This window comes from Rhineura floridana, chromosome 8 (genome assembly GCF_030035675.1).
Source record: "Rhineura floridana isolate rRhiFlo1 chromosome 8, rRhiFlo1.hap2, whole genome shotgun sequence".
Lineage (NCBI taxonomy): Eukaryota > Metazoa > Chordata > Lepidosauria > Squamata > Rhineuridae > Rhineura > Rhineura floridana.
The window spans coordinates 50,731,709-50,745,103 of NC_084487.1; the positions used below are offsets into that span (position 1 = coordinate 50,731,709).

The 13,395-nt window shown below is 42.3% G+C and overlaps 2 protein-coding genes across 2 annotated transcripts in view; both read right to left on the bottom strand.

Annotated features, from left to right (window-relative positions):
• Positions 1-13,395, bottom strand: part of LOC133390557 (uncharacterized) — a 312,873-nt gene that overhangs the window by 198,189 nt on the left and 101,289 nt on the right. The window lies entirely within an intron of this gene.
• The window catches only part of LOC133363417 (retinoic acid-induced protein 3-like), a 29,575-nt gene that overhangs the window by 8,642 nt on the left and 7,538 nt on the right, over positions 1-13,395 (bottom strand). The window lies entirely within an intron of this gene.

A 13,395-nucleotide genomic window follows, 5' to 3' on the forward strand; every position in this document is an offset into this window, starting at 1 on the left:
CAACCTCACAATTGCATCCTTGACCATTTGTCAAGTCAGCTGACAAATTGTACCTCTCTGGGAGGATATGGGCTTGTGGGAGACCCCAGGCCAAAAATAACAGCATTATGTTCCTCGTCCTCATAGCTTTCCGTACTTAACATTCAGCAAAGTTAATGTACTGAGGAAGTACAAGAGTGACCATGAGGGACAGTCTTTTAAGTCTCTCATGCTCTTTCTTCCTTGTACCGTTTATCCCCAGAGCAGAAGTCATTCATGCCTGACAGTGTTCAGGAATTTCCTACGCTTGCCTCCCTGAATAAATGGGGTATTTTGCCATCCAGATCAACTAAGACAAAATATACAGAGGATGAGTGCTCAGATTCTCCCTGCACTTCCTGCAGCTATACTGTACCATGGGCAAAATTGGCCCCAGATCGGCACGACATTTTATGCTGTCGTCGCATGCAGAATTGCCCCCCAACACAGGTTATGAAATTCACTGTGCTATTACTTCAAAATGTGTGCACACTGTACAAAATTGGCCTTATATTAGGTAACTCTAGGTGGTTGCCACAGGCATTCTTACATGGAGAAGCCACTGGAGTAGTAGCAGAACATATCCATTCCCAGTTGTGTTTCTCTCAGGGTTAAAATTAAAGGAGAGCCAGCCACCGTACCTTTTCTGATGATCCTCTCTCAGCTACTGTTTTCCAAAGACCACTGGGGGGGGGGAGGGAATTTACATAAAACTGGAGGAGGTGAGTTGGGGGGCTGCAGATTTCATTAAGGCCTCCCTTCCTTACCCCCAGTGGTGTTTGGGAGCCGTTAGGATTGGTAGGATGAAAGGCAAGGAAATCAATAGTAGGCGGAGCCAGAGCCCATGACAGGCAAATTCCTTTACCATTATCATAAAGGAAACATAAGATTTGGGATTTTTTTCCCCTGTGGGTTATATAGGTCCACACTGGAAAACCCTGGTCTGGTTGTAAGAAAGAAGGCAGGCAGGTGCAGGGGAGGTGGGAGGGAGTGCCCCATTCCCCCTAATGGACCAGCCTCCACTGATTCCCCCACCCTCATAATTTGAGCAATGGTCTCAGGTTACATATGGAAGGAAGACAGGACAGAGTACAGTGGGTGTGTCATGCCAAGTGTAACTCCTGGGCAGGGACTTGGAGACCAGACTGCTGGAGGAGAGGCCAGTGATCACAGCAGGCTGGACTGTAGGAATGAGGGTATGGAGTCTGCCCAAGTTAAGGAAGAGGAAGGCTTGCCAGAGCAACAAACTAAAGGATGAGTGGGAGTATGGGTCATCATGTTAATATTTCACCTAGGCTGTCCAAATGCCTGAGGCCATCCCTGGGGGCCCACCCCTCCAGCCCAGCAACACAGATGCAACCACACACCTAGTTAATCTGGAACACGTTTGGGCCATATGAAGGAACTTTTTGGCTATATTCACAATAGCTTTGTCAAGAATTGTTTCATGGTTTTTACTGTAAGAAGCATTTGTTTTTAAGTCAAATTACGTCTAAAAAGGAGGGAGGCTATTGAATTTGTACGACATGGCAGGGCACATAATATGGGTCCTGTGTGCTTTTGATTGCTAATCACTATCATTATCATAAAGGAAGCATAAGATTTGGGATTTTTTTCCCTGTGGGCTATATAGGTCCACACTGGAAAATGGTGGGTATAGCATTTAATGAAGCCAAAGGGGCTGCTTTTGAAAGAACTAAAAAAAAAAAAAACCACAGTGTATGCCAGTACCTCTTTCAATCCTGACTAGTAAAACTAACCAGTGTTTGCTTTTTAAGTTTTATGTTTTTTTAAGAAATCAGAGCAATAACTCTGAAACTGTGATTGACATTCCCATATAAGATAATGGCACTGAATGGGGGGTGGGGAGTGAATATGGCGGTTCAGTGTTCAGTCATTAAGAAAAGAACACATTTAAGTCAGGACAGAGAGTGGAAGTATGTAAGGCAGGTGGAGAGAACCTTTGGCCCTCCAGATGTTGCTGAACTACAACTCCCATCAGTCTTAGCAATCATGGCCAATGACCAGGGATGATGAGAGTTGTAGTTCAACAACATCTGGAGGGCCAAAGGTTCCTTACTCCTAATGTAAGGCACTTCTCAGAACATACTTAAATCAGTATCAGTACCTCAAACCAATATATCCATAAGGTTTTTTTTAATTTTTATAAATGCCTTAAAAGCTTTCAACAAAGATTAAAATAATATCCATCTATAGGCAACTTTCTCTCCCAGTGAGATCATTTTCAGAGTCTAAAATTACCTAACTGCACTACTGATGGGAAGTGGAGACTGGTGGCTCCAATGTCTGTGGGGCAGTGAATTTGCTCCGGGTTTTAGTCTGAACTTTCAAGGAGCTGCCCACAGTGCTTAAAGCACCAGGCACGGCTTCCCTGCCCCCACAGACATTGGCGCCACCAGTCTCCACCGCTGATGGCTATTGAGGCTGAATACACACCATATATTTAAAGCCCATTTAAAGCACATGGCTTTCCCCCCCCCAAAGAATCCTGAGAACTGTAGTTTACCTTTCACAGAGCTACACGTCTTAGCATCCAAAACAAACTACAGTTCCAAGGATTCTTTGGGGAAGTTATGTGCTTTAAATGTGTTTTATATGTGCTTGAAATGTATGGTGCATACGCAGCTTAGCTAAATGGACTTTCCATTTTCAGAGATGCAATATATCAGGCACTAGGAACCAACAGTGGAGGAAGGCTACCTACCACTATTATGCTCGGCTTGTGAGCGTCTCAGAAGTATCTGGGCTGGCCACTATTGACCTAAATCCAGCATAAGACCATGGAGAGAGGGACAGAAATGCTCAGTGCCTGCCTAGATAGAGCTCCATCACTTTTTGCCACTGGGCAAGCAAGCCATCAAGTGAGACAAACTAGTCTAACATCCTTAGGGACATTAGCTGTGTATCATCAAAGACTGTGAATATTTTGCTGCACCTACAGGAAGGGAAGGGACAGGGAGGGGAGATAACTTAGAAAAGGGAGGGTGGACAAACAGGCCACAGCTTTCGGGGCTGTAGGAAGCTTTGGAGATGCATTGTGGTATGAGAGAGCGTAGCCGACACACAAGGGCTGGGAAGGACTACTGTCTGAGGGTGGGAAGAGAAAGGTGCCAGAGCATTCCATGCGCAGCAAAAGGGGCTTCTTCTTCCACTTTGTTCCTTTCTTGCTCTAGGGAGGCTTTAAGGCAACTAAAACAACAAGGCTGGAACTTGGAGGCCTCACCTTCCATTTAAATCTCTGTCCTTTGACGTGTTTAGTTGAATGATTCATTTGGTTTGCACTTGGTCTGGGGTTTTAAGGAGTGGCTTTCCGGTGTAAATATGCAGTAAAGAAACAGCTAGGAGAAGGGGAAACATCTATAGAATTAGATGTCACATTTGGCCATTGAGCATGGAACGAATGGAAGGAGCCCTTTTAAAGTGTGATATGTAAAACTACCCAAAGAACACAAAATATAAAGTCAGGGTAAACAGCAATGATGAGATAGAGAGATATAAATATAGATATATGTTATTGATACTGAATATAAAGGGTGTTTCCTTGATGTCATTAATACATATTTTGTAAGTAGCTAAGCAGCAAGAATGAAGCAGCATATTTGGGAGCCAGCCAATAGGCCAAAAAGCACATGGTTCAGGTGCATTCCAGAGCAATATGATCTCTGGTGCCTCTTCCCTTTCTAAATCCAGCTTGGACATTTGGCATTTCTTGCTCCATGTATGGCAAGAGCCATCGTTGTAGAATCTTGAGCATTACTTTACCTGCATGGGATGTTAAGGCAATGGTTTGATAATTACTGCATTCCCTGGGACTCCCTTTCTTTGGAATTGGGATGTATATGGAACGCTTCCAGTTTGTGGGTCTGTGTTTTGTTTTCCATATTTGTTGACAAATTTTTGTCAAAATTTGGACAGATTCAGTCTCAGTAGCTTGTAGCAACTCTATTGCAGAGCTTGGAAGATTACTTTTAAAAAGTAATAAATTACAGTTACAATTACTTGGCCCAAAAAAGTAGTAATTACCGTTACAATTACAATTGCTCTGAAAGTAACTGATTACTTTACTTTTTCTCAAAAGTAATCACTACAATTACATTTCAGTTACTTTTTTAAAAAAAACTCCTACAAGGTGCTGGCCTTGGCTGCTGCACATCTAAGAAGCCTAAAACAATATTAAAAATAAACACACACACACAGGGGGTAGTAGAATAAAAAAAAATATCCATAAGATTAACATAATGGCATAACAGAATCTCACATCCCCCCAAGCAATGAAGATACCCCAACCCTTGAAATCAAATTTTACACTTGAAATGCTTTTATAATATGTTTCTGTTATGTCTCAAAAGAACAAGATGCTCAAAGAGCATGTCAGACAAGGAATGTCTTTTTACAGTCATTACGTTGCCACCAGTACTGAACAGGCGTTCTACTACGGCGCTTGAAGGCATGCCTGTGTTGTGCTGCAAAAAACACCGCAGCACACGTGGAAAGCCATGGAGCGATGACACTTCCCTGCTGGGAGACCTCAGGTACCTCACCAGTTCCTCCTCAGCAGTGTCCACTGCTGACTTCTTGCCCTGGGGCAGAAAGTTAAAGAAGTCATCTTCTAAGTCATCTCCTTCCTGGTCTTTATCTGAAGACTGATCACTGTCCTCATTAAGTACACCCATCTTTATTTCAGCTTTCAACAAGGCTTCCATTGTGTATCTAAGAAAGAGAGAGGATATGTTAACACATATATGTTAGGAAACCATCATCTGCTCTTCATTTCCTGATGCTTGTCATGTCCCCTGGTTCAGGGTCCAGCCTGAGCCTGTGGATGATGACATGGAAGGTAGGAAGGTGACCAAGTCACCACACTCTTGGGGCAGCACAGCAGACCCTTAAGGATTACCTGCAGCAACCCAAGGTTGTGATGAGGAGTCCCAGGAAGAAAAGGCCCAGCCCCTGCCTACCACCTTAAGCCCTCTGATGCCTCCCTTGAGACAACATTTCCCTTGGAGTAATCTACCCAAAGGGCTTCCCTAATGTTCTTACTTGTTGGTATGGGTGGTGGGCTGACACGATTCCAGCCGATCTAGTTTGAAGCGAGGGTGTACGCAGGCTGCCAGAAGAAGCAGATCCCTGCCGGATCCCCACCTCTCAAGGGTTGTCTGCTGCTGCTTCAGCATTTTGGGAGGAGGGGTGTCATGCATTGGTTCAGGAAGGCCACGTCTCCTTGCCTTTATTGCTTCTTCAATTGCTCTCAGCTTCTCAGGGTGTGCCCTCTGAGGAAGAAGAACAAAGCATGAATCCAAGAAAAAATGGAAGAGGAACTTCACAATTTAAACATAAATAGACAATGGACACTCTTTGAGGACCAGCATGACAAAGGCTTACCTCAAAATGTTTCTTCACATTGGATGAGGGGGAAACAGCTGATCTCAGATTTTTGATCCTTGGAAGGCAGTAATTGCATCATACAACAACATTTTTCCCACTCTGGCTCACAAATGTACAAGCTTTCTCAAAGCCAAACCATGGTACTTGCTGTTCTGCAGATGTGGCTGTGGGCAACTGGCACTGCTTCATGCCCTCCTCCTCCTCGTGTACAGGGCCTCCTTTCTGAACCTCACTTTCTAGTTTTGCCTCCTCAGGATCAACAAGCTGTGACTCAAGTGGCCGCACTAACTGACTGCTGCTCTCAGCAGCAAAACCTGCAACAGGCGTCTCTGTAATAAACAAGAGATAATGCTCCTATATGGGTGAACTTCAGCTGTGATGTGCCCCCATCTCTTCCCCATGCTGCAAGATCCCCCAGTCAGAGTGGAAGTAAGCAGGTCGATAGCACAATTAAAAGAGATCCTATTTGCTCACTGAATAACCCTGCCTGGGCCAGTCTAACCTACTATCTCACAGGGTTGTTGTGAGAACAAAATGAGACTAGGGTTCAAATCCCCACATAGCCATGAAGCTCACTGAGTGACCTTGGGCCAGTCACTGCCTCTCAGCCTCATGAAAACCCTATTCATAGGGTCACCATAAGTTGGAATCAACTTGAAGGCGGTACATATATTTTTTATTTTGAATATGATGATTATGATAATAAATATGCAGCATTTCAAATTAATTCTGTATGAGAAGCATTCCATGCCAAGCTTGGAAAACCAAGGATGAGGTATAAAATGTAGACAAAAATACTTTTGACAAAATGCCGTTTATATTTTATATATATGAGCCTGGGTAGGGAACATTTAATCTAGCCTACTTGCTTTCAGCAAGAAGGGTTAAGTGCCTTCAGGCTAGGGCAGTCATCAGAAGGCCACAGCAGAGACAAAGGAGCCTAGTGTTGTGGAGATGTTAGATGGGAGCTTTGGGGAGTAAAGATGGAGGCTCCTGAAGGCTGCAATTCTAAACACACTTACTAAGGGATTAAGCCCCATAGAACTCAACAGGACTGACTTCTAAGTAGATATAGTTTGGACTGTGCTGTTGGTAAACCTTGACTAGGGTTCTTCTGCAAAGACATCCATATCCAAGCAGGGTTGGCAACCCCCTGCCTGGAATACCCTGCCCTTATCTTTTAATGTGGCTGCTCCAAATGTTTTTACAGATTTGACCCTTTACTTCAGAAAGAGGTCTGAAAAATGAGTAAGAGTAAGAAGTATCTTTTAAAATTGTTCTTTTCAATTCACTCTTGAATGAACATCATACCTAGGGCAGATCCACACCATTCCTTTAAAGCACATTCAACACCCATTTGAAGCACATGAATCCCACCACAGAATCATGGGAACTGCAGTTTGTTAAGAGTGGTGAGAACTATAACTGTGAGGGGGAAATGGCACTTCCCAGAATTCTTTAGGGGAAGTCATGCGCTTTAAATGCGAGTTGGATGTGCTTTACACATATTGTGTGAATCCGCTTAATAAATTTTGCCTGCATGTAAATTGTTTTAATTAATTTTTCAAAATGAAAATAAGCTATAAAGTGTAGTGGGTGACCATGGGCTACTCACCATTTCTCAGCCTATCTGCCCCTCAGGATGAAAACAATGGAGAACCATGACTACCCCAAGGCATACTTAAAATGTAAAGGAAGTATTGTACAACCATAGTATGCAATTGGATACTTATAGGGACACAGCATGACAAAACTGGGTGGAAGTAAAAGTTCTACACTTAGGAAAAAGAAACCAAATGCACAGTTATAAGATGGGGGATACTTGGCTCAGCAGTACGACATGCAAGAAGGATCTTGGAATTGTTGTTGATCACAAGCTGAATATGAGCCAACAGTGTGATGTGGCTGCAAAAAAGGCAAATGCTATATCAGGCTGCATTAACAGAAGTATAGTTTCCAAATCATGTGAAGTATTAGTTCCCCTCTATTCAGCACTGGTTAGGCCTCATCTTGAGTGCTGTGTCCAGTTCTGGTCTCTGCACTTCAAGAAGGATGCAGACAAACTGGAACAGGTTCAAAAGAGGGCAACAAGGAAGATCAGGGGACTGGAAACAACGCCCTATGAGGAGAGACTGAAGGAACTGGGCATATTTAACCTGGAGAAGAGAAGACTGAGGGGAGATATGATAGCACTCTTCAAGTATTTGAAAGGTTGCCACACAGAGGAGGGCCGGGATCTCTTCTCAATGATCCCAGAGTGCAGGACACAGAATAATGGGCTCAAGTTGCAAGAAGCCAGATTTCGACTGGACATCAGGAAAAGCTTCCTAACTGTTAGAGCCATACAACAATGGAACTAATTACTAGAGAGGTAGTGGGATCTCCGACACTGGAGGCATTCAAGAGGCAGCTGGACAGCCATCTGTCGGGAATGCTTTGATTTGGATTCCTGCATTGAGCAGAGGGTTGGACTTGATGGCCTTATAGGCCCCTTCCAACTCTACTATTTTATGATTCTATGAAAATATTTATATAAGCATGACTATCAAATATGTTTATTTATATAACCTGTAAAGATATTTATAGTGCAATCCTATGTTTGTTTACTCAGAAGCAAGTCCCAATGTATTCAATGGGGCTTACTCAACCAGGGAAAACTGCAGCCTCAAGTGATAAGGAACTTGTTCTTTTAACAAGTCATTTAAGTTGAGAGCTTATCCCAGTCTGCGTCTGTGTTGAAATTGCTTTTTAATATGTTTTTAATTTTTTTCTTAAAAAAAAGTTTTTAAAGCTTTTAAAAATGTTTTTAAAGATGTTTTGTTTTAATATATTTTAAAGTCTGTTTTTATGATTTTTAAAGTGTTTTTAGTGCTTTTGTTTGCTGCCCTGGGCTCCTACTGGGAGGAAGGGTGGGATATAAATCAAATAATAAAAATAAATAAATAAACTTCATTCATTTTTTTAAAAAATGAGTATTAGTTTCCTACATAATAAAAACTGTGATAAACCCTGCCTAATTTCTTTAAAAATAGGGTTGGAGGGAGAGAGATTTACAACACAAACACAAGTCTGCACTTTACTCACAATCATGAAAGGGCGGGGTTGCAGCCAGAGCTTTGAAAAGTTACTTTAAACTACAACTCCCATCAGCCCCAGCCAGCATGGCCACTGGATTGGGCTGGTGGGAGTTGTAGCTAGAGCATGATCTGTTTAAAAAAAAGTTGTGCAGGGGGGGTTTACGTTTTGGTGTATATCTCGGGAATTAGACCACCTAGAAACTTTTTTTTTAAATTGAAGCGGAGAGTCCAGAGAGTAAGGGGTGGTAGCCAGAGAGCCGGAGCCCCCCCCAAAAACCAGAGACTCCAGCCAAAAACACACACACCGGGGCACACACACACACAAATCATCGTCACTCACCTCCACAGCTCTTCGCCATTCTGCCTTCCTTGCCCTGGCTTTTTCCTCCGGCGTCCATTTTTTCCTCTCAGAGTCAGACGCTAGCAGGCTCCCCGTGCCTATTCATCTCTTCTATCGTGCCTCCTAACACAGATCATGAGGGAAGAGACAGTCTGCGCAGAGGTCCAATCAGTGTGAGGCACATGTCTTGTGTTAACCAATCACAGCCAGGAGCTGACTTCCCCTTGTTCCCGCCCCCAAGTAACGTCCAACCTAACGTGGAAACGTTAAAGTTGAAGCTGAAAAGTAGGGAAATTACTATTCATTCCATTACTTGCCAAATGTAATGGAATTACCCACTCATTATTTAAAATTGTAACGAATTAAAAGTAACTCGTTAAAAATAACGAGTTACTTCCAAGCTCTGCTCTATTGGTATGCCATCTGTTCCTGGTGATTTGTGTCTTCCAAGTATTTTAAGAGCAGCTTTCACCTCACGTTTTAAAATGTCTCATTCGTCGTCATACAGTTCCTCCATGAATGAATCTGTCATCTTTGCATCTCTTTTATAGAGTTCTTCAGTGTATTTCTTCCATCTTCCTTTTATTTCATCTCGGTCAGTCAGTATTTTCCTGTTGATTATTCAACATCCCTACTCATGGTTTAAATTTCCCTTTCATTTCTCTAATCTTTTGGAATAAGGCTCTTGTTTTACCCTTTTTGTTGTCCTATTTCTATACAATAACTATTGTAATAGTTCTCTTTGTTCCTACATACTAGTTGCTGTATTGTTGCATTTAGGGTTCTAACTGTGTTTCTATCTCCTTTTGGTTTTGCTTTCCTTCTCTCTTTAACCATTTTAAGAGTTTTGTCAATCATCCATTGAGGTCTTTCTCTCTTTTTAACTAGAGGTATTGTCTTTTTGCATTTGTCCCTGATAATGTCTCTGACTTTAAGCCATAGTTCTTCTGTGTAAACTAAGTTTAAAGCCTCAAATCTGTGCCTTTTTTGATCTTTATATGCTTCTGGGATTTTATTTAAATTGTATTTTGGCATTATGATTGCTTTGTTGTTGTTCTTCAGCTTTACTCTGATTTTCTATATGACCAGTTCATGATCTGTACTGCAGTCTGCTCCTGATCTTGTTTTCGCAGGAAGCATGGAACTTCTCCATCTTCTGCTACCAATTATATAATCAATTTGATTCCTATATTGACCATTTGGTAATGTCCGTGTGTACAGTCGTCTTTTCGGTTGCTCAGAAAATGTGTTGGCAAGAAACAAATTAATGGCTTCACAGAAACCAATTAAGTCTCTCTCCTGCTTCATTTCTAACTCCTAAGCCCCATTTCCCCACAATTCCTAGTTCTTCTGTGTTCCCTACCTTTGCATTCCAGTCCCCCATGATTATCAGCACATCTTGTTTTAGTGTGTGATCAATTTCTTCCTGTACTTCTGCATAAAATCTTTCCAATTCCTCTTCTTCTGCGTTTGCCATTGGAGCATAGACTTGGATGATGGTCATGTTAACAGGTTTTCCATTAAATCTCATTGATATCACTTGCTCAGACCTTGCGTTATAACTTCTAATTATTTTTGCTACATCACTTCTCATTATTAAAGCAACCCCATTTCTTCTTAATTTCTCATTTTCTGCATAAAGTATTTTGTAGTTGCCTGATTGAAAATGTCCCATTCCCCTCCATTTTAATTCACTCACACCAAGTATTGTAATGTTGATACGTTCCATTTCTTGCTTGACAATTTCTAACTTTCCCTGTTTCCTGCTTCCGTGTTCCTACTGTGTACATCGTACAACTCCGGACTATCCTTTCACATCTGTGTGCATCAGCCTCTGGGCTTTTTTTTGGCTTTGATACAGCTGCCTCATTAGTCACAGCGCTACTCATATTTGTCCTTTGTTCTTCCCCAGTAGCTTGGTGAGTGCCTTCTGACCTGGGGATCTCATCTTCCAGCACTATCTCGTGTTGCATTTTGGATACTCTGTTCATAGGGTTTTCGTGGTAAGAGATATTCAGAGGTGGCTTACCATTGCCTTCCTCTGAGTTTGGATGCATCTTAGTCTGTTGTCTCAGCTTTGAACATTCCACCTTGGGTGCCTCTGTTAGGAGTCTAGCCTCTTGGTCTAGACTCCTGACGGCATTGCTCTCAGCTTCTTCGACACTCTCAAACCCCCTCACCACGTTAAGGTGTGCATCCTAGAGGGGGCCAAAATATGTAATATAGATAAAACTCAGATTGGCTTTCTTTGGGATTAGTAATGCTTATGTAGGACTATTTTGCAGCTCTGATTAACACCTTATTGTAGACACCTTTAGTTTTGAGTAGAGGGTTGAAGTCCAATTACCACCTCTGCCCTCTCTCTTTGTCTTCACTCTATGCTAACTGAAACTGGTGGAGATAGAGTGGCAAGTATGCTAGTGAGAAAAGGGTTCCTTCTTTTCTTGGTATGTGTCCCCTCCCTGAAGTATAGAAGGTGATAAGAAAGAATGTGAGTGAAGCACAGGAGACAGGCTGCACACAAATGTATCAGTATCTCTCCCCACAAGGATGAGCCCAGCTTCCACTGCCTGTGCAAAGAGGACAGATGCATTTACCTGCAATTTGACAGTATTGATTGCCTTGTGTGAAGAGGACAAATATACTTACCTGCAATTTGACAGTGCTGATCTTCAGATGGGCTGCCCTCCTCTCCACTACCACTGCTTGTACATTTATGCAATTAAAAGATTATTTGTTAACTTATTTTTTTTAAAGGCAACACATTTTTACAAGTTATAAAACAGAAAAATGCAGGTGGATTTGTGATATCACTGGTGACAGCCATTCAGTGCTGTGCACAATCAAATTCTGCTGCAAATGTGCAAGACTGCTTTTCCCTGAACTTGACATTGGTACAAACCTACTTGTTTGCACAGACTTCAATGAGTGTGCTTCCAGAGGGGCCACAACACTCAATTATTTTTCAGCTGCTGCTTCATATCTAGCAAGGGCATATTATAATGACCTTATCTTATTCCTCTTTGTCATGGCAAGACGTATTCAATTTTTCTCATTTCCTATGTATGTGAAACTTCTTTTTAGCCCTACAAATCTGAGTGGTGGCGAGCGAGATACTTTTCCAGGAATATGGTATGTAAAGGAAAGTATTGATAATCAAGCAAAGAGGAATTCCTCTTCCCTGATGGGGACCATAGCTCAGTGGCAGAGTACACATTTTTCATGAAAAATGTTCCAGGTTCAACCCCCTGCATCTCTAGGTAGGACCAGGAAAGGTCTCTGCATGGAATCCTGGAGATCCACTGCCAGCCAGTAGAGATAATACTGAGCTAGGTGGACCAGTGGTCTGGCTCAGCTTCCTATGCTCTTAGGTGGATTAACCCACATGGAGATGAACGCTGGCCTACCTCAATCAGAGATTATGCATTCATTTTAGGTTCTACTCCTTCCATAAAGCAAAGAAAGATTCACCAGAAGGTGCACACACACCAATTTCATTTGTTATACTGTAATCCAAGGACGGCTAACCTGTGGCCCTCCAGATATTGTTGGACTCCATCAGTCACACCAGCATGGCCAATAGTCAGGGAATTGTAGTCCCAACATCTGGAGGGCCACAGGTGTCCCCACCTGTTGCAGTCTCTGATCAAACAGGGTTTGTAGATGTTTGAAGCACTATAAAAACTTGTAAAACCAGGAAATATTAGCCTCATTCATATAACTTCCAAGTGGAAGAACTATCATCTGTCTCTAGTCCAAAGTACATCTAAACCTCCCCATGTTGTTTCTTGTGTCTGAGTTGCTTTCATCTAAACTTTAGCTGGAATTTATTGTGGGGTTGTTGAACAGAGTGTGTGCCAGCAGAAGAGTAATATTAGCAAGGGTTTCCTTGTGCCAATTTGTTCCACCTCAGAGAATAAATGCTCACACATGTTTCCTCCCACCCGCCCAACTGTCACCAAAGAATCTTTTATTCCTCCCTTCCTTTGGCTGGAGAACCCTGAACAAGTAGACATCTCTCCTATGGCCCACGCAATGAGAAACACCTGCTATAGTCCAGATTGATTGATTGAGCCTGAAAGCATCAACCTAAATCTGGAGGGTTTTTAAAAAGTACTATTGCTGCACACTCAGACAAAGAAGCTGTAAAGGCATGAAGCAATAAGGAGGACTGGCTAAGAAGGATTTTTATTAGCATAATCAATCAAGCATGTAAGATTGCCTTGAGGTCAAACAAAAGGCGTTTGAAACAGAGAAGACCTATAAGGCCGTTGTGGCCATCAATTGAATAATACAGAGTTTTCTCTGCAGTCTTTTGTCAAGTGCTTTATCTAATCAGTTCTAACTGGGCAAAGCACATGAGGCTTTCTCTCTGCTTTCTGCAGCAACCTGTTCCTGGTCAAAGAGTTATGTCTTCATCTTCATCATTTCTTCAGGTTTATTTCATTGGTTCGTATTATTATGACTATCAATACTTAAAATTAGTGGCAGAAATCTCTTCCCTGCATATATTTATTAGTTATTACACACTTCCTGGTCCTCAGCCAGGGCACT